The 25,240-nt window shown below is 47.9% G+C and overlaps 1 pseudogene; it reads left to right on the forward strand.

The window, feature by feature from the left end:
• Positions 1-14,667: 14,667 nt before the first annotated feature.
• On the forward strand, positions 14,668-15,086 carry LOC114197489 (phosphatidylinositol N-acetylglucosaminyltransferase subunit P pseudogene; annotated as a pseudogene).
• Positions 15,087-25,240: the final 10,154 nt, after the last annotated feature.

Raw genomic sequence — 25,240 nt, forward strand, 5'->3', positions numbered from 1 at the left:
GTTAATTTTTTAACTGTTTTTTGTGGGGTTTTTTGAATTTTTCTTTTTCCCTGTTTCAACCAACATATTATCAATCCCTTTTTTAAAAAAACATTTTTTATTTTTCATTTTTAGAGTCATATTTTATCATACTAGTTACCCTTATTTTTGATATATATATATATAAGTTCTTCTCTCTTTAAAATTTTGAGATACAGTTTCTTCTAACAGATCAAAATATACCGTAAATCACTAGTGTATGGCTTTGTTCTAGTCTCCTGCCTGATTACAGTCTCTCCCTTTCTTTTCTTTTCTTTTTTTTTTTTAAAATCTTCTTCTTTCTTCTTTCAAACAACTTATCTTATCAATTCCGTTTATAAACCTTTTATAATTTTCATCTTTACAGTCATCTTCCATCCCTTCATTGTATCAACCCTTATTTTGTACATATATAAGTCTTTCTTCCTTTAAAATTTTAGGAGGCACTTTCTTCTAACAGACCAAAATACACCCAAAATCTAGTGTGTGGCACTGATCTATGCACTAGCCTGATCATATTTGATCATATTCGGGTTTTTTTGTTTTGTTCTGTTTTTGTTTGTTTTTATCTTGTTCTTTTTTTTTCCTCTTTCTTTTTTCTTTCTTTCCCTTTCTTTTCCCCTGGTTTCAGGTCTTTTCTGATTTGTATACAGTATATTTGCTGGGGACGTTGTAAACCTGTTAGCATTTTGTTCTCTCATTCATCTATTCTCCTCTGGACAAAATGACAAGACGAAAGAAATCACCTCAGCAAAAAGAACAAGAGGTAGTACTGTCTGCCAGGGACCTACTCAATACGGACATTAGTACGATGTCGGACCTAGAGTTCAGAATCATGACTTTAAAGATACTAGCTGGGCTTGGAAAAAGCGTGGAAGTTATTAGAGACACACTTTCTGGAGAAATAAAAGAACTAAAATCTAACCAAGTCGAAATCAAAAAGGCTATTAATGAGGTGCAATCAAAAATGGGGGCACTAACTGCTAGGATAAATGAGGCAGAAGAGAGAATCAGCGATATAGAAGACCAAATGATGGAAAATAAAGAGGCTGAGAAAAAGAGAGAGAAACAACTACAGGATCACGAGGGCAGAATTCGAGAGATAAGCGATACGATAAGACGAAACAACATTAGAATAATTGGGATCCCAGAAGAAGAAAGAGAGAGAGGGGCAGAAGGTATATTGGAGCAAATTATAATAGAGAACTTCCCTAATGTGGGGAAGGAAATGGGCATCAAAATCCAGGAGGCACAGAGAACCCCTCTCAAAATCAATAAAAATAAGCCAACACCCCGACATCTAATAGTAAAACTTACGAGTCTCAGAGACAAAGAGAAAATCCTGAAAGCAGCTCGGGAGAAGAGATATGTAACCTACAATGGTAGAAACATTAGATTGGCAACAGACCTATCCACAGAGACCTGGCAGGCCAGAAAGGACTGGCATGATATCTTCAGAGCACTAAACGAGAAAAATATGCAGCCAAGAATACTATATCCAGCTAGGCTGTCATTGAAAATAGAAGGAGAGGTAAAAAGCTTCCAGGACGAACAAAAACTAAAGGAATTTGCAAACACAAAAGCAGCCCTAAAAGAAATATTGAAAGGGGTCCTCTAAGCAAAGAGAGAGCCTAAAAGCAGCATAGATCAGAAAGGAAGACAGACAAGACACAGTAACAGTCACCTTACAGGCAATACAATGGCACTAAATTCATATCTTTCAATAGTTACCCTGAATGTAAATGGGCTAAATGCCCCAATCAAAAGACACAGGCTTATCAGACTGGATTAAAAAACAAGACCCATCAATATGCTGTCTGCAAGAGACTCATTTTAGACCCAAAGACACCCCCAGATTGAAAGTGAGGGGGTGGAAAACCATTTACCATGCTAATGGACACCAAAAGAAAGCTGGGGTGGCAATCCTTATATCAGACAAACTAGATTTTAAAACAAAGACTGTAATAAGAGATGAAGAAGGACACTATATCTTACTTAAAGGGTCTATCCAACAAGAAAATCTAACAATTGTAAATATCTATGCTCCTAACATGGGAGCAGCCAATTATATAAGGCAATTAATAACAAAAGCAAAGAAACACATTGACAACAATACAATAATAGTGGGGGACTTTAACACCCCCCTGACTGAAATGGACAGATCATCTAAGCAAAAGATCAACAAGGAAATAAAGACTTTAAATGACACACTGGACCAAATGGACTTCACAGACATATTCAGAACATTCCATCCCAAAGCAACGGAATACACATTCTTCTCTAGTGCCCATGGAACATTCTCCAGAACTGATCACATCCTAGGTCACAAATCAGGTCTCAACTGATACCAAAAGATTGGGATTATTCCCTGCATATTTTCAGACCACAATGCTTTGAAACTAGAACTCAATCACAAGAGGAAAGTCGGAAAGAACTCAAATACATGGAGGCTAAAGAGCATGCTACTAAAGAATGAATGGGTCAACCAGGAAATTAAAGAATTTAAAAAATTCATGGAAACCAATGAAAATGAAAACACAACTGTTCAAAATCTTTGGGATACAGCAAAAGCAGTCCTGAGAGGAAAGTATATAGCAATAACAAGCCTTTCTCAAGAAACAAGAAAGGTCTCAAACACACAACCTAACCCTACACCTAAAGGAGCTAGAGAAAAAAACAGCAAATAAAGCCTAAACCCAGCAGGAGAAGAGAAATAATAAAGATCGGAGCAGAAATCAATGAAATAGAAACCAAAAGAACAGTAGAACAGATCAATGAAACTAGGAGCTGGTTCTTTGAAAGAATTAACAAGATTGATAAACCCCTGGCCAGACTGATCAAAAAGAAAAGAGAAATGACCCAAATCAACAAAATCATGAATAAAAGAGGAGAGATCACAACCAACACCAAAGAAATACAAACAATTATAAGAACATATGATGAGCAACTCTATGCCAGCAAATTAGATAACCTGGAAGAAATGGGTGCATTCCTAGAGATGTATCAACTACCAAATTGAACCAGGAAGAAATAGAAAACCTGAACAGACCTATAACCACTAAGGAAATGGAAGCAGTCATCAAAAATCTCCCAACAAACAAAAGCCCAGGGCCAGATGGCTTCCCAGGGGAATTCTATCAGACATTTAAAGAAGAATTAATACCTATTCTCCTGAAACTGTTCCAAAAAATAGAAATGGAAGGAAAACTTCCAAACTCATTTTATGAGGCCACCATTACCTTGATCCCAAAACCAGACAAAGACCCCATCAAAAAGGAGAATTACAGACCAATATCCTTGATGAACATGGATGGAAAAATTCTCACCAAAACACTAGCCAATAGGATCCAACAGTACATTAAAAGGATTATTCACCACGACCAAGCGGGATTTATCCTTGGGCTGCAAGGTTGGTTCAACATCCGCAAATCAATCAACGTGATACAACATATTAACAAAAGAAAGAACAAGAATCATATGATCCTCTCAATAGATGCAGAAAAAGCATTTGACAAAGTACAGCATCCTTTCTTGATCAAAACTCTTCAGAGTATAGGGATAGAGGGTACATACCTCAATATCATAAAAGCCATCTATGAAAAACCTACAGCGAATATCATTCTCAATGGGGAAAAGCTGAGAGCTTTTCCCCTAAGGTCAGGAACGCGGCAGGGATGTCCACTCTCACCACTGCTATTCAACATAGTATTAGAAGTCCTAGCCACAGCAATCAGACAACAAAAAGAAATCAAAGGCATCCAAATTGGCAAAGAAGAAGTCAAACTCTCACTCTTTGCAGATGATATGATTCTGTATGTGGAAAACCCAAAAGACTCCACCCCAAAACTGCTAGAACTCATACAGGAATTCAGTAAAGTAGCAGGATATAAAATCAATGCACAGAAATCAGTGGCATTCCTATACACCAACAACAAGACAGAAGAGAGACAAATCAAGGAGTCGATCCCATTTATAATTGCACCCAAAACCATAAGATACCTAGGAATAAATTTAACCAAAGAGGCAAAGGATCTATACTCAGAAAACTATAAAATACTCATGAAAGAAATTGAAGAAGACAAAAGAAATGGAGAAACGTTCCATGCTCATGGATTGGAAGAACAAACATTGTGAAGATGTCAATGCTACCTAGAGCAATCTACACATTCAATGCAATCCCCTTCAAAATACCATCCACTTTTTTCAAAGAAATGGAACAAACAATCCTAAAATTTGTATGGAACCAGAAGAGACCCCGAATAGCCAGAGGAATGTTGAAAAAGAAAAGCAAAGCTGGCGGCATCACAATTCCGGACTTCCAGGTCTATTACAAAGCTGTCATCATCAAGACAGTATGGTACTGGCACAAAAACAGACACATAGATCAATGAAACAGAATAGAGAGCCCAGAAATGGACCCTCAACTCTATGGTCAACTAATCTTTGACAAAGCAGGAAAGAATGTCCAGTGGAATAAAGACAGTCTCTTCCACAAATGGTGTTGGGACAATTGGACAGCCACATGCAGAAGAATGAAACTGGACCATTTCCTTACACCACACACAAAAATAGACTCCAAATGGTTGAAAGACCTAAACGTGAGACAGGAGTCCATCCAAATCCTAAAGGAGAACACAGGTAGCAACCTCTTCGACCTCAGCCGCAGCAACTTCTTCCTAGAAACTTCGCCAAAGGCAAGGGAAGCCAGGGCAAAAATGAACTATTGGGATTTCATCAAGATAAAAAGCTTTTACACAGCAAAAGAAACAGTCCACAAAACCAAAAGACAACCGATAGGATGGGAGAAAATATTTGCAAAGGACATATCAGATAAAGGGCTAGTATCCAAAATCTGTAAAGAACTTATCCAACTCAACACCCAAAGAATAATCCAATCAAGAAATGGGCCGAAGACATGAACAGACATTTTTCCAAAGAAGACATCCAAATGGCCAACAGACACATGAAAAAGTGCTCCACGTCGCTCGGCATCAGGGAAATCCAAATCAAAACCTCCATGAGATACCACCTCACACCCGTCAGAATGGCTAAAATTAACAAGTCAGGAAACGACAGATGTTGGCGGGGCTGCGGAGAAAGGGGAACCCTCCTACACTGTTGGTGGGAATGCAAGCTGGTGCAACCCCTCTGGAAAACAGTATGGAGGTTCCTCAAACAGTTGAAAATAGAGCTACCATACGATCCCGCAATTGCACTACTGGGTGTTTACCCCAAAGATACAAATGTAGGGATCTGAAGGGGTACATGCACCCCGATGTTTATAGCAGCAATGTCCACAATAGCCAAACTGTGGAAAGAGCCAAGATGTCCATTGACAGATGAATGGATAAAGAAGATGTGGTATATACACACAATGGAATATTATGCAGCCATAAAAAGGAATGAGATCTTGCCATTTGCAACGACATGGATGGAACCGGAGGGTGTTATGCTGAGTGAAATAAGTCAATCAGAGAAAGACATGTATCATATGACCTCACTGATATGAGGAATTTTTAACCTCAGGAAACAAACTGAAGGTTGCTGGCGTGGTGGGGGGTGGGAGGGATGGGGTGGCTGGGTGATAGACATTGGGGAGGGTATGTGCTATGGTGAGCGCTATGAATTGTGCAAGACTGTTGAATCACAAATCTGTACTTCTGAAACAAATAATGCAAGATATGTTAAGAAAAAAAAAAGAAGAAGAAGAAGAAGATAGTAGGAGGGGAAGAATGAAGGGGAGTAAGTCGGAGGGGGAGATGAACCATGAGAGACGATGGACTCTGAAAAACAAACTGAGGTTTCTAGAGGGGAGGGGGGTGGGGGATGGGTTAGCCTGGTGATGGGTATTAAAGAGGGCACGTTCTGCGTGGAGCACTGGGTGTTATGCACAAACAATGAATCATGGAACACTACATCAAAAACTAATGATGTAATGTATGGTGATTAACATAACAATAAAAAATTAAAAAAAAGAATTTGAGGACAAGTGATTTATTTGGGAGGGGAAGGGATAGGGTTGGAAAGTGAGATATGGGAATTAATCCCATGGGCAGACCCCAGGACCCAGTGTGGAGCACCACCTCACCGTTATCCCATCAGAGCACAATGCTATCCGGCGGGGTTTTTAGATGTTACCTCAGTTATCTATTGCTACACTAAAAAGTCATCCCAACACTTACCTTAAAAACGAGAGCACTAATGAGCTTGCTTTCTGTGGTTTGGGAACTGGGGAGCAATGTTGGGTGGTTCGGGCTTAGGATCTCGGGCTTAGGAGGTTGCAAGGGAGCTTCCAGTGGCAAGTCTCACCCAGGGCTGGAGGACTGGCTTCTAAAATGGCTCCATGGGGCTTGTGAGTTGGTTCCCTGCCACCTGGCCTCCCTGTGGTGTCACTCCTGTGTTATCTCGGCGCTGGGACTCAAAGGCAACAGGTGTCTTTCTGCAGGAATGCAGGAAGGCTTCTCAGAGGAGGTAACTGTGGAGAGGGATTTTCCAAAGAAGAAGGCATTCCTACCAGGAGGACGTGATTCATTCATTGGTTGACTTCAGGGACTTCAGGAAGGTGGGATGCTTAGCCTCAAGGTCACTGCCTTTCTCTAGGGAACAAGACACCGGAGGGGCAAGTTGTGACAGAAACAAAAAGAAACCCAGAGCTTCCGCGAGAGCCGGTCTAGATGGAGGGAGCTCAAGACGTGGAGACTCAAGACCTGGATTTGAATCCTGGCACTGACCCATTTTGTGAATGTTGACAACTCTGTTAGCCTCTGGCCCTCCATTATGTCATCTGCCAAATGGGGTCCTTTCACTTGCCCGATAATGTTTACTGAGCACAGGAAGCCTGGGTGGCTCAGTCGGTTATTAAGCGTCTGCCTTTGGCTCAGGTCATGATCCCAGGGTCCTGGGATGGAAGCCCGCATCGGGCTCCCTGCTCCGCGGGGGTCTGCTTCTCCCTCTTCCTCTGTGCTTGCTCTCTCTCTCAAGTAAATAAATAAAATGTGAAAAAAAAAATGTTTACTGAGCACTACTGTGTGCACCGTTCCTTCATAGATACTGAGGTCACAGCACCTGCCCCCTAGTGAAGGGAGAAGGATAGTAAACAAGTAAGCAGTTAAGGAGACATTTCAAGGTAAGTGCTGGTAAAGAAGAAAACAGGAGAAAGAGAGACTGAGTGACCACTCTCATTAGGACGTCATGATGTCTGTGCTGACCGCTAAAGCCCGAGAAAGGGCCTAGTGAAGATCTGGGGGAGAACCCATTCCCTGGCTGAGGGCAAAGCAAGTGCAAAGGCCCTGAGGCAGGAATGACCTTGGAGGTTAAAGAGAAGATCAAATAAATGAGTCAAATCTGGTTATAGGTCAGGCTCTGGGGGTGGGTGGGGGCTGCTAGGGGGAGGATGGAATGATGGACAGCTAGTCCCCATCCCAGCTTAGCCCACAAGCCCCAGAAGGAGGACACGTGTGTCAGGCAACAGCCTCTGACTTCTTTCCCAAATCCAACCCCACGTGGGGCGGCTGATTCCCCAAGACAGCCAGCTGCCTGGTGTCTGTTTGGATTCGCCATTAGGACATGAATACTCCTAATTCAATTCTTCCTTTGTGTCTCTCTGAATGACTAACTCCACGAGTCATCTCTGAGAAGAATGTGCTGGAGGTGAAAACCAGCAGATTTTTAAATGAAAACCAAGAGCTACATACAGACACTTGGCAGCCTCCAGTGCTGGGCGGTGACCTTGTCTGGCCCAGGGCCGTGCACACAGATTGGTGCTTAATGTATGCTCAATATGCGTGAATGACCTCACCAGTCAGGATGCTCTGTCTAGTCCCTCCCAGGCCTTCCTGCTGCAAAGGAGCACTGGAGGAGGTGGGCCAGCTAGGAGGTTGCAAGACAGAAGCCATTCATCACAGTGAGTCAGGCCGGGTGACCAGCCAACCCAATTGTGGCTGCTTGTGTCTCCTGGAGTGGCGCCTGGCATCTCCCACCCCAACCTGGATTTCTGGAGCACTACCACGTCCCAGATACTGCGCTTACCCACTCGGCCCTCATGGACTGTGGGTGCTGCCTCTACACGACCCCAGGCCACGGCGTCCACATCACTTCCTCAGGACCAGGGGCTGCCCGGGCTCCTAGGAGACGAGCCCCAACCAGAATGGTCTTAGGTGTCCCAAACAGTCAGTCCCGTCCACTCTCCCCCTCTTGAGCCCCTGGGGGCTCGCTGGGCCAGAGGAGCAAAGATCAGGGCTCTCCTACGCAGGAGTTCTGCTGGCTGCTCTTCTCATTCCCTGGTTCTCACCCTCACGGGACCTCAGAAGCCAGGGCAGCCCGCACAGCAGCCCGCCGTTCCAAAGGGCGATCAGCTCAACTGCTACTTCCTGCTCAGAGATCTCTCCACTGGCCGACCGGCCACCCCCAGCTTGCTTTCATCTTTCATCCGTTTGTTCGAAGCAAAAAAATGCATCACAAGAAGTGGGAATAGGGGTGGGGAAAAGGGTGGGCTGGGCTACCCTGTCTTGTGGTCCGGTTCCGAGTCCTGCGTGGGCCAGGCAGGTTCATGGCTGTGGCTGGGAGCCCACTGGGCACACTCTCCCTCTGCTTTCTCCCAGCTCTGTTCCCCTACAGGCAGCGAAGGAAAGCAGGTTAGCGGTTTCCACTCTTACCCCTCAGGCCTCTTCAAATAGAACTCTAAGCTACCTCTACAGGGATTTCTGGAATATATTTCTCTGTAATTTGGGATAGTTCAGTAATTTTCCAGAAATACATTAACTGGGCCTGCTGCCCGCCTTTTACGTAAATATTGTTTTCCCATTATAATAATTATAATAATATTTGCCATGTATTAAATAAGTACTGTATTCCAGGCATGGCAACCCTGGGAAGGAGGTGCTGTTGGCGTCCTCATTTTCCAAACGAATAAACAGAAGTTCAAATAAATACTTTGTGCAAGGTCATTCTAAGTGATGTTGCCAGATCTGCCTGTCTCTGGCAACCAGACAGGATCGGATGCCCAAAGCCATTCCCAGCTTGCTTTCCCTCTTCTAAAGAGAACGGAAAGCTAAAATACTCATCTTGTCAGACTTCCTTGCAGCTAGAATGGCCAAGTGACCAGTTTTGGCCATTAACATGTAAGCGAAAAGGACCAGGCAGAAGCTCTTAGAGCAAAATCAGCCATTCAAATTTTGCCCTTTCCTCTGTCTGGAGTTCAGATATGATACCTGGAGGCACAGCAGCCGTCTTGTAGCCATGAGGTCAAATCCTCATGCCAAGGATGGCTGGGTAGGAGGGTAGAAATAATCTGGATTTCTGATGACATTAGTGGACTGCTGTCCCCAGGATCCTCGTTTCATGAAGCAAAAACATTTCTTACTTGTTTCATATACCATTTATTGGGTTTCCAGTTTCTTACTAGCAAACAAAAATAATTGACACCTGGCCCCCTCAAAGCCCATGGTGTTACACAATTTTGAGGCTGCCCATCAAGGGGGCTTTGGAGTGGGCCCTGGAAAACATTAGAATGAACTTCAATTTGTCAAAAGCCAAGGAATCTGATCCACAAAACACCACCAGAGTGTCCAGAGAATTTTAGGGGTGGAAATTTCCATTTCCTCAGTGGGCCAACCATGTCGTTACTGGGGTCAAAGATTTTGGAGTCTCTGCAGGGAAGCTGCTCCCCACAGGAGAGCTGGGAGCCTTGTGCTGACTTCAGTTTGCGTCCTGGTGGGCTGCTACCACAATTGCCCCTCTCCTACTCTGGGGAAGCTGGAAGCCTACCACATTCTCACCAACCCCGGCCCAGCATGTCGGTTCTGATCCATTCATGAGAGCCGTCCCAGGCACACGAAAGGCAGTGACTGTGCACAAGACGCACAAGATGCAAACAGACTTTGCCAAAGGCTGCCCTGGCCTGGAAAGGCACTATCCGGGGAAGCTGTTCTGCGCATCCAAACCCAATGGGCAGATGTCCAGCTCAGGGCAGAGATGGGGCCCTCGTGCCTAAGGAGACGGAACAGGAAGGAGGCTCTGTCCGCACAGGAGGTCGGGGAAGGCAGAAGACAAGGCAAGAGCCCACAGGTAATTTGCTCCCTCAATACAGAAATGGGCAGTGGCTCACTTGGGTGTGCGGCATACTCACTGTGCACAATGCCGGGGTGTCCTGAAGCCAGCTATCAGACGCAGTGGGGCAAAAAGACCCTGCAACGAGGGGTCACGTGACAAGGTGACACTTTGTGAGCCAGCTTGGTTGACGCTGCTGCATACTCTGTCCGCAGTGATCCCAGCTGAGCCCGATGGCGCAGGAAGAAGGAGCGTCAGCGATTATCCATCAGAAGGTAAGGGAACAGTTGCACACTCCACCTGGCTCCCCAGCAATGGAAACCGCCCGTTAGGTATAAGCGCTAGCACTAGCTCTAGACCCCACGGTCCAGGTGTTACACGTCAGCCTCCATTTCACAGAAGAGGACATGGAGGCCCTGAGATGCCAAGTCCCAACCAAAGTCACATGGCCAGTTAAGGGGTGGGAACAGGCTTTCCAGTGCAGGACTGCCGGACCCAAAACCTGTCCTCCTTCCAGCAGATGACTCACAGAGGTCCTGCAGGGGGTGGCTGGCATCAGGCTGGACAGCTAGTAGGGGAATCCCTATCTCAGTGACACAGGAGGCTGGGAACCCAGGTTCAGGGAAATGCCCGTGGCCTCTAAAAAGATCTAGGACAGGGATATAAGCCCAAGCCCGAGACCCCAGTGTGGTCCCTGGGGCTCGAAGCCAAGCTCAGGCCTGGGAAGCAGAAAGAAACTCGGAATATGGGATTGAGCAGAGCCAGTCTGGGCTCCTTGGACCCTCCCTGCAGGGGACAGATTGGATCCTGTGGAGGGTCACCCCTCCATTCCCCACCCCCACCCCATGCCTGACACTCCTCCCACAGACTATCAGCCCAAGGCAGGTGGTCCGTCCCTTGGTACCTTCGCATTAAAATATCGCCTGCATATGGTGGGGAAATTAATGTCCCTTTTTCTTTTTTGTGTTTTAATGACTTAATATACAACAACAGGAGAATTTTTCTCCTGGGAGGTTCCAACAGATGTTGCTATTTACATCCCGGCTGTGCCTCCCCTTCCAGCTGCCTAACCCAAATAAGGCGTATTATCCCAATAATCTGGATGCAGGGTGGTGGCACTCCCGCGTCAGAACAATCAGGACGTGGCCCAGCCACGCAGTGGGGACCGTTGGATCCAATCTGGGCTCTTTGCGATGCGGGTGGGGGTCAAGCTCGTCAGGTGGCGCTGGTTTTCTCCCAAATGCAAAAGGCAACGGATGCCAGCTCATAACCGCCCTCTTGGGGACTCTGGCTGAAGAAAAGCCCCGAACAGCCTTCCTGGCCCCCTCCCGGTCCCACATGCCACCTCCACCCGGGCTCATCTCAATCAGACATTGGTGTTTGTCATAACTTCACCCTGAGTTCTTCCCATGCTGTATTGGCAAGTATTTGCCGCAGAGAGGAAATCTCATTGTAGAGGGGCTAGGAGCAAGGGCTCTGGAACGAGCGGCCCTAGGTTTCCAGTCCTGTTCTGGGTGACCCCGGGGGAACCATAGGTTGATGACGTTTTGACATCTGGAACCTGCTGACCCGGGAGAGACTGCCCCTCCTAGGGTTAGCCAATTCCCTGACACAGTAAGTAAAGTGCTCACCTTGCAAGTGTGTCATCTACCTGCAGACCAACCAATCCGGAGCTCATGCCTTTGACCCCCTTCTCAATCAGGCTCTCACCCTCTGGGCCACTACCCCTGCCCTAATTGCCAGACAGCTGGCAACAGCCCCTACATTCCAGAGCCCTCTGCAATTATCCAAACTAGCCAGTCCTAAGCCTGCCTTCCTGCGCAAACCACAGTCAAGTCTCTCACCCACGTCCTGCCCGACTCCCTCTTCCTCCGGACTGATGCTGGTACTTCCTTGTGTAACCGGTGGGGTGGGGTGGGGCGGGGCGGGGCGGGGCGGGGCGGGGCGGGGCGTGGTGTGGGTGGGGCGGGGCGTGCCCCTGCCTCTTGGGAACTATGAGTAACAAATTCTCTCCTCAATGGCAATTGTGTCCTGATCTGCTGGCCTCACCACACCGGAATAATACAACCTACATTTTCAAACAGTTCCTTAACCATCTGGACCTTAAATCCCTCACCCTTAAAATGGGGATAAAAATAGTATTTGCCTCCTAGGGTTGCAATGAGGATCAAATGAGTTCATAACTCATTTATTACTATTATTACATTGCATTACCAATGCTCAGTTGCTGAACACACGGCCCAGCACATAGTAAGCGTCCATTCAATGTTGGTGATGATGATTACAAAGAACAATACAGTCGCTGTGGATTGCTGTAGAGAGAACATGATTCTGAGGTCAGAACTCCAACACTCCCTAGCAGGGTCACTGGGTTACTCAGCCTTTTGGGCACTCAGTTTTCTTATAGAGAAAGTAGAGATTTAAAATATCAATTGCATGATATTGCTGAGATAAATCACCCAAGGTTTGCTGAATGCTGGCACTTAGACCTACTCCTAAAAAAGAGTGCTATACTGGGGAGAGGATATCTTTTTGACAAATATGAAAGAATAGGTCTTAAGCCCAAAATATTGATTGAGAGCTTATTTTGAGTACAGCTTACAAGAATAGTTGGTCTTTCTGTCGTCACTGAGCCTGACTTTTGCCACCTGGGATTTCCTGAGGTTTGTGGTAACTCATCCCTCACAGCACCCGGTAGTTATAAAAAGCTCTCACCTTCTAGAAGAGTGACTCAGGGGGCCTGTTCTAGAAGCCCTGGGCCTGGGTTCAAGTCCCACCTCAACCACATTTACTAATGGTGCCACCTGACAAAAGTGACTTTATCTCAATGTGCCTTGGTTTGCTCATCTGTAAAATGGGCTCTGGTGAAGACGAGCTGGACCATCCATGCAAAGTGCTTCAGCGTGGCGCCGGCCTGTTGCAAGCCCTTGTAAACGTGGGTTCCCCCATTCCTCTGGCACTCTCGCTGCTCCTCAGAAACCTAAGCTCTGAGAAATACAGCGGGGCAAGCCGATGCTCTGCCTCCCACCCCGCGCTCGAAACCAGAGGAGCTGAGGGTGTTTAGCCTTGAAGAGGAAAGGCACAAACGTAGACAAACAACTCTTGAGCACCTACCGTGTGCTAAGCGCGGTTCTGGATGCTAGGGATTCAGCAGGGAGTGAGACGAACCCAGTTTCTGCTTTCACAGAGATGACATCCTAACTGGGGAAACAGATGATAGAGAAACCAGCAAAACCTACACAGGTTTCATGTAAGGAAAGAGCTATGGAGAAGAGGAGGGGAATCTGGGATGGTGAGACCAGGGAGGAGGGTGGCCGGTGAGCACAGGCTGGGCCCCCCCGCTGGCCTGGATGAAGGATCTGCATTCTATTCTAAGCTGTCCCGGGAGCTCTGCAGGATCATGCTGTCCTTCCCTGCCGGGGCCTCCAGCCAGAGGGGGAGGCCAGGAAGCCCCAGGAGAACAGGAGAAGCCCCTCAGAGCTGTTTTAATTGAAAGGTCGCTTCTTCCCTGTGTTCTCTGTAGGCAGTGGGGCCTTTGAATTAAACATGAGTTGGTGATTTATTTATCAAGTATTTGAAAAAGTCTCTCTCTATGATTTGCTGCACCTCTCCAGTTAACCCTTCCCGGCCTCTGACCAGGGCGGCTGAGAGCATCACATGCCAAGTCCCTCTGGGGAACGTGTGTGCCGGTGGCAGGGAGGGGGGACGATGCAGACTCACCTGGGGAGGAGGTAGGATGAGGCTGCCGAGGAATGGGGCCTGCTGGCTACTCTCTGCTTGCTCATTCAACCTCCACCCCTCCCTGGGCATCCGGAGCCTGACTCTGAAGACCATCCCCCCTCCCTAGTGGATGGGTTACTGGTCATGATTCCTCCTTACTCCCCAGTAGCAGAAATACACCTCCCTATCCTTGCCATGGCTTGGTGGCAGGCAGAGTGACTTTCCCCACCCAATGACTTCGCCAATGGGAGGCTAACGGACATGAGGAACACAGGCTTGAATGTGCTTGCGCAGCCGTGACAAGGACCCACCCTGGGCAGCTGTGGCCCCTCCAGCCTGGGCCACAGAAGGAGATATGAGACAGGTGGAGCAGAACTGCCCAGTTGATCTTAATATCCTTGAACATGAGAACAAATGATTGTTGTCTGAAGCCACTGAATACTGGGGTTGTTTGTTACCAGCATGATAATGACAGGAGCTGACCAGTACACCCAGGCTCCTTCGGAAGGACCCACCAGATCTGATAGCTGGGGCAAGTATGTCAGGATATCACTGCCCCTTCACCAGTGGCCCTGCTCCCTCTCTGACTTGCTGTGGTTCTAGAAGCTCCGGTTCCTGCTGGGCAGCCCCAAACACTCCCTGGACTCTGCTAACACCTTTCCCTGACCTTGTCCGTCAGGCCTGGAGGTGGTAATGACTTTACACTCTTAGGAGTCTTTGGGTGTATCACCATTTTTTGTTGGTTCTTCAATCTTCCCTCTAACTCTGTAAACAGACCCTTCATTCAAAAGTCACTTCAAAAAAATCCCAGGTGAGCTCTTCCGCGGCGGCAAGCAGAGCGATCCGGCAGTCCCCGGCACTCGCGCACTCTGGGACGGCAAGGGTCGCGATTGTCTAAAGCCACAGGGAAAATGGTGGAAAATTCACCATCGCTATTGCCAGAAAGAGCGATTTATGGCTTTGTTCTTTTCTTAAGCTCCCAATTTGGTTTCATCCTGTATCTCGTGTGGGCATTTATTCCTGAATCTTGGCTAAACTCCTTAGGATTAACCTATTGGCCTCAAAAATACTGGGCAATTGCATTGCCCGTCTACTTCCTCATTACTATAGTAATTGGTTATGTACTGTTATTTGGAATAAACATTATGAGCACCTCTCCACTCAACTCCATTCATACAATCACAGATAACTATGCTAAAAATCAACAGCAGAAGAAATACCAAGAAGAGGCCATCCCAGCATTAAGAGATATTCCTATTAGTGAAGTAAACCAAATGTTCTTCCTGGCAACTAAATAACTTTATGCCAAAAACTAAATTGTACGTAGACTAACACCGAGCATTTACTGTAATTTTTTATATAATAATTTTGACCGTAATTATTTTGACTCTCTCTCGTACCCAATATTGAAATGTAAACAAAGTAGGTTGATTCTTTTAGATTAAGTTATATTAATATTATAAAAGTTCTTGAGTATTAGTTATTAATGAACAGAATAAATAAAATACTGCATTACCATATAGCAGACTTGTTAAAAAAATAAGTATCAGTAAAAACAAGAAGTCCCTCCAAAAAAAAAATCCCAGGTGAGTACGCCCATGTTCATCGCAGCATTATTCATAATAGCTAAAACGTGGATGCGACCCAGGTGTAGACTCAGGTGAATGGATAAACAAAACGTGGTGTACACACACAGTGCGATATTATGCAGCCTTACGAAGGAAGAAAATTCTGACACCTGCTACAACAAACCTTGAAGACATTATGTTAAGTGAAATAAGCCAGTCACCAAAATTGAAATACTGTATGGTTCCACTTCTATGAGGGCCCTAGAGTCATCAAATTCAGACAGAAAGTAGAATGGTAGTTGCCAGGGGCTAGGGAAGGGGAGTTAGCGTTTAATGGTGACAGAATTCCAGTTTGGGAAGATGACCCTGGCCTCACCTGCACCCAAGGGCAGCCCCTAGACACGCTGGCAGCTTCCCCTCTGGTGCCTGGGGGGGAGCTTGGCCTGTGAGCCGGGACGCCCAGACAGCCGGGGACTTAACACTCCTGGACTCAGCATCAGCTGTGGGGGAATGGGAAAGGGTGGCTGAATAGCCTGGAGAAATCATCTCTTGGTGGGACAATCGTGAGTTCCAGTTCCCATGGGAACCTACTCATTAACACGTCCTTCTCGGATTCCCTGTCTTTTCCACCTTGCTTTCCCTGCTCCTTAATCCCTGCTTCCTGGAGCGTCTCCCCAGTAACCCCCTGCACCTGAGCCCTTGTTCCTGGTCTGCTTCTGGGGAGCCCAAACTAAGACGCATACAGATAAGAGAGCACAGGATGGTGACAGAGGAGCTTTCACTTCTGGGTGACCATTTGGCACCTGGGTCCAGATGGTAGCTTCTGCAGGGAGAAGGGGGGTGGGAGTGGATTCCTGAGAATCCAGAGCAGAGGAGCTCTGGCGGACAAGTGAGCCTGCTTTCTGACCCTGGGGTCTGACATGTGAGCAAAGCAAATTATGGCTTTGCCTGATGCTGGCACCCACCAAGATAGCAGATGGCTCGCCCCTATGAATGAGGGGGTTGGGGCCCGCCAGGGCACTTGGTGTGGGGGCATCGCAGCCCTGCAGCTCAAGAAGGTAGGTCATTCTGCAAGTCCTTGCTCCTATGCTGACCACCTCTCCTGGCCTTTCCAGGAGCCCTGTGAGGCCAGGAACCTGGTCCAGCTGGCTCACTGCATGGAAGGGCGGCCGGCCGTCCTAGATCAGGAGCCCAAGAAACATGGGTGGGATAGCAGATGCTGTTCAGCCAATGGCACCCCTTTGCTCCTCTTCTGCACATGGAGCTCAGGGAAGAAGGAGTATGGGAGTTGGTGGGAGGTCCTGACTGGAGCTTCCTGCCCTGCGTGGAATGATGCATCCCTAGGGCCCCCCGGGCTCTGCCAGGACCTCTTGTCCTGTTACCTGCTGGCATCTCTGGGCTCCTCCTCCCCTGGAAACCACCTCCCACCAGGCCAGGCATTGATCCAGGAGGGCCAGATGGCTCCATGAAGCAGCAAGGCACGGCTGGACAATTTGATTAACTTGTCTAATGAACTCTGAATTCACTCCATTTTTTTCCATGACAACTGTATTTTTCTCCCTAAAATTGTTATTGATTCCTCATATTTGGGGACGTAGGTGTAATAGGGAAGCGTGTTCTGCACATGGCAGACAAGGAACCAAATTGTGGGAGTGGAGAGAGGGGAGGTGGGTGAGGGGATGACTCCGTGTTTCTCTAGCCAAGAGGTGGTTGGATGGCCTCTTCCTAAGACCTGGCCATAAATCCTAGGTGTGGGAAGCAAGCTTTGGCAAATGAAAGTTTGCCAGATTTAGCAAATAAAAACACAAAATGTCCCATTAAAGCTGAATTTCAGATAAACAACAAATAATTTTGTTGTTTATTGGCTCCTTTATTGTCTGCCAACCCCAATGGGATATACTTATGCTACGAAATTATTTGTTGTTAATCTGAAATTCTGATTTTACTGGGCATCCTGTATTTAACGGTCAACCTTAAGGGTATGGTGTGTGGTATCTCTGTGCCTCGGCTCCCACGTTCTTATCCCCAACCTGACTCTTGGTCTCTGGACTCAGACGTACACCCCCACCGGATGCCTACAAACACCTCCAGCTCCAGGGCCCACACTGGCCATGCCACGTCCCTAAACCCACTGCCCCTGTTCTCCGTGTCAGCACGTAGCACCACCACGCCCCGGCTCTGGCCAAAACCCGAGTCATCCTCACCAGCCCTCCTCACGCATCCACCACCAACCTTCAGGAAAACCCTGGTGGCTCGACCTTCCAAGTCAGTCTGGAAGCTAAGCCCTTCGCACTGCCAACCCCCTGGGCTCAGCCACCACCATTTCTGTCCTGAATTTCTAGACAGGCTCCCCGTCCTTCTTGCCTTCTCCCTGGGGCCCCACGGCCTGTTCCTGCAGCAGCTGGGGTGCTCCCCTTAAAACCGAAGTCGGACAGTGCTGTCGTCTGGATACTCCAGTGGCTTCCCAATAGATACCGTATAGATTCTGTATATATATTGCTCTACCTGTTTACTAGACTATAAACACCGTGAAAGCAGAGATTTCTCCTTATTTTATTTCCTTCTGCATCCTCAGCATCTAAACAGTGCCTGGCACCTAGTGAGTATCCCAAAATGTTAGCTAAAGTCATCACTGTCTTATTCAGCTCGGGTTGCCACAACGAAATACCACTGACTGGGTGGCTTGCACAGCAGACATTCATTTCTCATGGTTCTGGAGGCAAGAAGTCCAAGATCCAGGTGCCGGCCAGGTAGGTTTTGTTCTGAGGCCTCTTTCGTTGGTTTGCAGATGCCTGCTTTCTTCGGTCTCACGTGGTAGAGAGAGGACTCTGGTGTCTCTTCCTCCTCTTATAAGACACCCACCTGAACAGATGGGGGCCCCTTCCTTATGACCTCATTTAACCTAAATTACCTCCTAAAGGCTCCATCTGCAAATATGGCCACACTTCGGGTTAGGACTTGAACACATGAATTGGGGTGGGGGAGGGTGGGGACACAGTTGGGTCGTAGGGATTGTCATCATCCTGGAAAGCTTCTCTGTCAACAGTAATCTTCTGGGAGTCAGATCCGGACACCCACTTGCCTTCTGTGCAGCTTCTGGACACCCCATCCACTTTGGGGAAATTGCTTGTCTGAGACTTCTACCTGCACTCGCTTCCTAGGGCTGCAGGGACAAAGTGCCACCAACTGCGAGCCTCAAAACCACAGAGATTTGCTCTGTCCTAGTTTGGAGGACAGGAGTTTGGAATCAAGGTGTGGGCAGGGTGGGTCCCCTCTGGAGACCTCCAGCGGGAATCTGTTCCGTGGTTGTGTCCTAGCTTCTGGCGGCTGCATAACGCCCTCTTCCTCTGTGTTCTCAGGGCCTTCCTCCTATGTCAAATCTTTCTCTTTTAGCAGGACACTGGTCATTGGATTTACAGCCTACCCTTAATCCAGGATGATCTTCTCTCCAGATCCTTAACTTCATTACATCTGCAAAGACCCAACTTCCAACTAAGGTCATAATCACAGGTACCAAGTGTTAGGAACTGGCTGTATCTTTTGGGGGGACAGTATGCAACCCCATGTCCTACCTAACCTCTCTTCCTTCCCCCCTCTCCTCCTTGGGGTCAGCCAGCATCCCAGCCCTCCCTCACGGGCATGTCCCCAATACACTTCTTGCACCTGGATCCTGTCTAATCCCATGCTGCTATTGTTCCTCAGAGGACCCAAAATAACACATACACACAGATGTGACTTTTACACAAAAGGGATTATGTATGTTGCTTCGAAATTTGTTTTATTTTACTATCACATGTCTGTTCCATGTCCACGCACCTACAGATGCATCAGATTGTTTTGAAGAGCTGCATAACATTCCATCTTGATTTGCTCGCAGTGCTTCTGAGTGTCTGTGGATAGCTTTTGTATTGGCGCTCTGGCGTGATAATATACATGTGTGATTTGGGGCACCTGGGTGGCTCAGTCGGTTGAGTGTCTGACTCTTGGTTTCAGCTCAGGTTGTGATCTCAGGGTCATGAGATGGAGCCCCGCGTCGGGCTCCACACTCAGTGGGGAGTCTGCTTGGGATTCTCTCTCTCTCTCTGTCTCCCTCTGCCCCTCCTCCTGCTCCCTCTCTCTCTCTCTCTCTCTCTCTCTCCCTAAAATAAATAAATAAATCTTTAAAAAAAAAAACAATACACATGTGTAATTTACGACAGTCTCCTGGTACCGACAGCTTGCCACTTGGGAGTGAGGCGTGAAGACCTTACTTCTGTTTCAGTCCCTTTACCTTCCCTGCTTTTAGATGTCATTACCTAGTGTAACAGATGGTGTTACAATTTTTGTCTTGATCATCAAATATGATTTAAAAACTCATGAGGAGAGGCATAGCCAGTCTACTGTGTATTAGCCATATGTCCTTTCCAGTGCTCCTTCTCCCAGAGGCTCCAAGATTCTTCCTCCTTGAAGAACTTCCTTCAGCCAGTCTTTCTCAGTAGGTCTGCTAATGTCAAATTCTCTTAGTTTTCCTGCATCTAAGAATGTCTTTATTTCCCCTTCATTCCCAAAGTCGCTGGATAGAGAATTCATGGTTTATCTCAGACCTTGTGATTCTTATCTGTAGAAGGAAAGTCTAGGTCTTTGCTTTTCTATCTACCATGTCTCTGCTTAACATGCCCTGTTATGTTACATAGGTTATGTGTGTGATGCTATATATCTTTCCTCTGTCTTCTTAGAGAGAGAGAGAGTTCATCCTTCATTAACATCCTCCCATACACTATGTGCTGGCTCTGGGTGAGTCCTTTCCTGGGCTGGTTGCCTACATCCAAGATGCCCCCTTCTCCATGATCTCCGCCTCCGGAATGCACAGCCTTGAGTAGACCCCCACACAGACCAGAGCTGGTCTGTGTGCCCTGTAGAACACAGCAGAGGTGATGGCATGTCACCTCCCTGAGATCAGGTTACAACAGATACCACGTGCCATCAGATCAATCACTATGGGAAGCCAAATGCCCTGTCGTGAGCAGCCCTTTGGAGAGGCCCACGTGGTGAGGACCTGAGGCCTGCCAACAGCCACCTTGGAAGTGGCCCCTCCAGCCCAGTCAAGCCTTCAGAGACTGCAGGCCCGGCCAGAGTCTGAATCACGACCTCATGAAAGATCCCGAGCCAGAACCACCCAGCTAAGCCACTCCTGGATTCCCGACCCACAGAAAATTGTGAGACAATAAATAGTTGCTGGCTTCAGACATTAAGTTTCAGAGTATTCTGTTACACAGCAACAGATAACTGATACACCCATCTTGGCTCCTTCAATCCTCGGAACAACTCTGTACTGTGCTTTGTTCTTCCATTCCCTGGGCAGGACATGGCAGCTCGGAGATGTGGAGTCACCGGCCCCAAGTCACCCAGAGGGGATACTGGTGCAGAGCAACTTGGGTGTTTGCATCTGATACAACCAGACTTCCAGGTTTTCCGTCTGCTGACAAGCACACTCAGAAAGCATGTCCTCATCTGAGGGCTTTACTCCTCAAAATAAGCCCCAGAGAGCTAACTGCCCTTATTTTACAGACTAGCAAACTGAGACTCAGAGAACCATGACTTGCCCAGGCTCACACAGCTGGGAGGGAGGGTGCCCTATCAGAACTCAGGCCCCAGTCCCCAGCCCCCTGGGGTCACTGGAAGCTGGATCCCTCCTGTCCAGAGGAGGCACCTCTTCAAAGAAGAAATCAGCTCTGGGTGTCCCCCTTAGGGAGGCCTGTGTGGCCTCAAGCTCTTCCTCCCCCGCCCAGGGCTGTGGGGCCTGGTGGAAGCCTGGATCCCCTCCTCCACTCTTCTTGACCCCTCAGCCGGCAAAGGGCTCCCAGCCTGGAGCGATGGGTACATTGTCACCTGTGGGACTGAGTTTTCAAGAAGCAGCTGTTTACTGTACATCTTGAATTTTAAAGAGGTTTAAAGTCCAACTTGGACCCTTAACTCCCAGGATGCCTGTAACCATGGCAGCACCTCACGGAGCAATAGCAAATATTTGCAAAAGGAGAGAGGGAGCCAGGAAGGAAGGAAGAGACCTGAGGATATGGGAATGGGGCTTTGCCCTGGGGGCCTGCAGATGGCTGGGGGCCCTCCCCAGTCCCGGGGGGGGGGGGGGGGGAGCTCTAAGATGCCTCCAGTAACACCTGGGGGTATGTGCCCCACCTCTTGCCCCCATTTCCTGAGTCTCTGCATGAAATGTGCCCTTGGGACAGCATGTCCAAGGCCAGATCCTGGGGGGAGGGCCTCCTCTGCATCAGTAAGCCCCTTCTTTTGCTTGAGTCTGTTTCCTCATCTGTGAAATGGGAATAACAAACCTGCCTGCCTTTTCAGGGATATCACGTGGCTTAAATGAATTCCAACCCCCTGAAACATCCTCAGCAGGGATTGTTGTAAAGATACCCCCACCCCCACCCCAGCTGGGTTCCCGGACAAAGGGATGTCAAGATCTCCGGGCCACCTTCCAGAGAGCCCAGAGAGGGAAGTGGCTTATTCAAGGCCACACAGCAAGTGCAGCTGAGCCCAGAACCCAGCCACCCAGCCCTGCTGTAATCTCAGGGCATGAGGCCCTCCCTGACCAGCTGAGCGGCCGTGAATGATAGCGGCAGTGTGCTGCCCCGTGGATGTGCTCAGGGCTTAGCCACAACCTGGGTCAGGGCTCGGGGTGTGCCAGGCGTGTGGACAGTAGCTGCCAAGTGTGTCTCAGCTTGGCAGGGAAGCAGAGCCTATAGCCCTGCACTGCCAGGGAGGGGCTGAACGTTCCCGCAGAAGCCTGAGGAAGGGACCCCGGGCTCTCCCTGCGGGCCGTTCCCATCACCTGGGGTCGCAGGTTAACCGGTCCACATACACACCTTACAAGTAAGCCAAAAGCTGCATTTATTTTTAAGTTACATTCTAGGGAGTGAAAAAGATTACATCCTATTATTAAGAGAGTAAGGTGTGCCGACCCAGCATGTGGAACACCACTAAGAGGTCTGGGATCGAGTCTTGGCTCTTTTAGAAGGCCGGGGCCTTAGTTTCCCCCGTGTAAACAGGGAATCTGATTGTTCTCAGGAGACACTGTTCTCAGAGTCTCCCTGCAGCCATCTACACTCTTCCCCCTCTCTCTGCTGGAACACAAATATATGTATTTATTCCATTTCCCTATTTCTTGCACTGGAGACTCCTAAAATAGGATAGGAGGTGGGGCCGTGAGGAGAGGTCCCAGGCAGAAGCTCCTCTCTGAGGGCTGAGAGGCAGCTGGGGCTCTGCTGCTCACAGAGTGGGGAGACCTGAGCTCAGCCCTCCACCCCGATACAGTGCAGACCTGGCCTGGGCCCAGGACAACGTGACCCCCACTCCCCTCCACTCTGCCAGAGGCCCCGGCTTGGGAGCCAATTGAAGCGCTGCTCTGGGGACAATAAAGGCTGTGTCCGCAGCAGCCCAGTGGCCCTGGGGGACAGCTTCCTGCGGGGAAAGTCATGGGTAAGAACACATCTGCAGGGGTATGGTGTCCCAGCCACATGGGGCCAGCTCCCAAAAGGCAACAGCTACAGGGCCCTCATGGAGCATGTACCCAAAGGAAAGACATCAGAGAGCTCCTCCCAGTCAGGCCTGCCACCCTCCTTGGGCAGACAGCTCGGTCATTCCACTGTCCAGGGACAGACAGAGTCAGAGATGCACACACTCCTCCCAGACTACTGAGGACTTGTGGGGCAGGGCTCCTGGAAGCCAGGCTCCAAAGTGATATAGATGGTAAAACAAAGAGACAAGGACATTAAAACAATTATTATAACTGTTCAGTAGGTCCCCAAAGCTTTTCTGTTCTGTATGTCCAAAAAGCTAAGTGAAGCACTATGAAATAATAATATATATACACACACATTGGTTTCTGACCCTACTTCCTGACACTGAGCTCCTAAATCCCTTGCAATTTCCTGGGTGATAGAGCATCCTCTGTTTTAATGAGGCAATTCTTTGTTTTAATGAGGCCCCTGGATGGGGCTGGTCGCAGAAAGACCAAGTCCTGATTAGATGCTTGGAAATGTCATCCCCCCTACCCTGGAGAGGGACTGGAAATAGAGTTAATAATTAGTCCTGACTATGTAATGAAGCCTCCATTGAAATCCCCCAAGTGTGAGGTCTGGAGAGCTTCTGGGTTGGTGAACACACCCACGTGTGGGGAGGGTAGTGCACCTCAACCCCATGGGACAGAAATTCCTGAGCTCAGGATTATTTCCCCATGTCTCTTCATCTGGCAGTTCATCTGTATCCTTTACTATATCCTTTATGATAAACCAGTAAATGTAAGTAAATGTCTCCCTGAGTTCTGGGGGCCATTCTGGCAAACTACCAAACCCAAGGAGCAGGTCGTAAGGACCACAATTTGCAGCCTGTCGGCCAGAAGTACAGTTGACAATGTGGGACTTGTGACTGCTGTTGTGTTCCAGGCCTGTCTCCTCGCTTCTGGAAGCTTCCGATGTTCCCTGGCTTACTGATGGCATTCTCTAGGTCTTCATTGTCTTCCTTCCACACTTGTCTGTCTCCGCATCCAAATTTCCTCTTTTTATAAGAATACCGGTCATAGGATGCCTGGGTGGCTCAGTTGGTTAAGCGTCTGTCTTCAGCTCAGGTCATAATCCCAGGGTCCTGGGATGGAGTCCTACATCAGGCTCCTTGCTCAGCGGGGAGCCTGCTTCTCCCTCTGTCTGCCGCTCCCCCTGCTTGTGCTCTCTAGCTCTCTCTCTGACAAATAAATAAATAAATAACATCTTTAAAAGGATACCGGTCGTATTAGATTAGGGCTCATCTTAATGACTGCATTTCAACTCCATCCTCTGCAAAGACCTGATTTCCAGATAAGGTCACATGCCCAGATCCTGCCAGTGAGGACTTACAACATCTTTTGGTGGGGGGAGGACATAATTCAAACCATAACACTTGGTTCAACATGAAGATGTTCCTATCTTTGAGCCCACCCATTGTGCTCCTGGGCACTAGCCCTAGAGAAAATTCTTGGAGGTTGCACTAGTAGATATCTGCCATCCAGAAGTTCATCAGCAGAAGAACGGATAGATGGATGCAGTATGTGCATTAAAGAAAGATACACGGTGGTGAAAATTAAGAGAATTACAGCTACACACACCATCCTGGAGAAAGAGCAAAAGCATCATATTAACTTATTTAAAAAAGCAAATCCCAGAAGAGCCTGTAGTCCGATCATGCTGTAAAGATCTGAGTGGTCAGTTTTTCTGCCTCCTTCCAAGTCTTTGCTCACACATTATCTTCTCGATAAAGCCTACCCCATCAACCGACCTTGATGGTAAAGCCCATGCTCCACAATCAAACTCCTATTCACCTTATTCTGCTCTACCTGTCCTTTTCCCAGAGCATTTATCAACTTCTCACAAATTATATAATTTCCTTACTCATGCCTCTAGTAGTTATTGTCAACTTCCTCCCTCCAGAAACATTAGATCCACAAGGGTGGAATTTTTTTCTCTTTCATTCATTGATGTCCACCAAGTATCTAGAATTGTACCCGGCACAAAGTAGACCCTGAACAAATTTTTTTTTGAGAGAGAGCGAGGGAGGAGGAGGGGCAGGGGGAGAGGGAGACAATCTTAAGCAGGCTCCACGCCCAGCATGAAGCCTGATGCGAGGCTCGATCTCACAACCCTGAGATCTTGACCTGAGCCGAAATCAAGAGTTAGGTGCTTAACCGACTGAGCCACTCAGGTGCCCCAGATATTTCTTAAACTGAGTAGTTGGTACACTAATGTTCATTTATGGTTATTTTTAAACTGTGCACATGCATTTCACCTAGTCTGTTGTATACAGGATGTCTCCTAATAGTCTTGGAGGAAAACAGATGTGGTATTTCTTGCAAGACCTGAATCTTG

The sequence above is a fragment of the Eumetopias jubatus genome, unplaced genomic scaffold (assembly GCF_037043125.1).
Source record: "Eumetopias jubatus isolate StellerSeaLion01/CBP00866 unplaced genomic scaffold, mEumJub1_p1.0 scaffold_12, whole genome shotgun sequence".
NCBI lineage: Eukaryota > Metazoa > Chordata > Mammalia > Carnivora > Otariidae > Eumetopias > Eumetopias jubatus.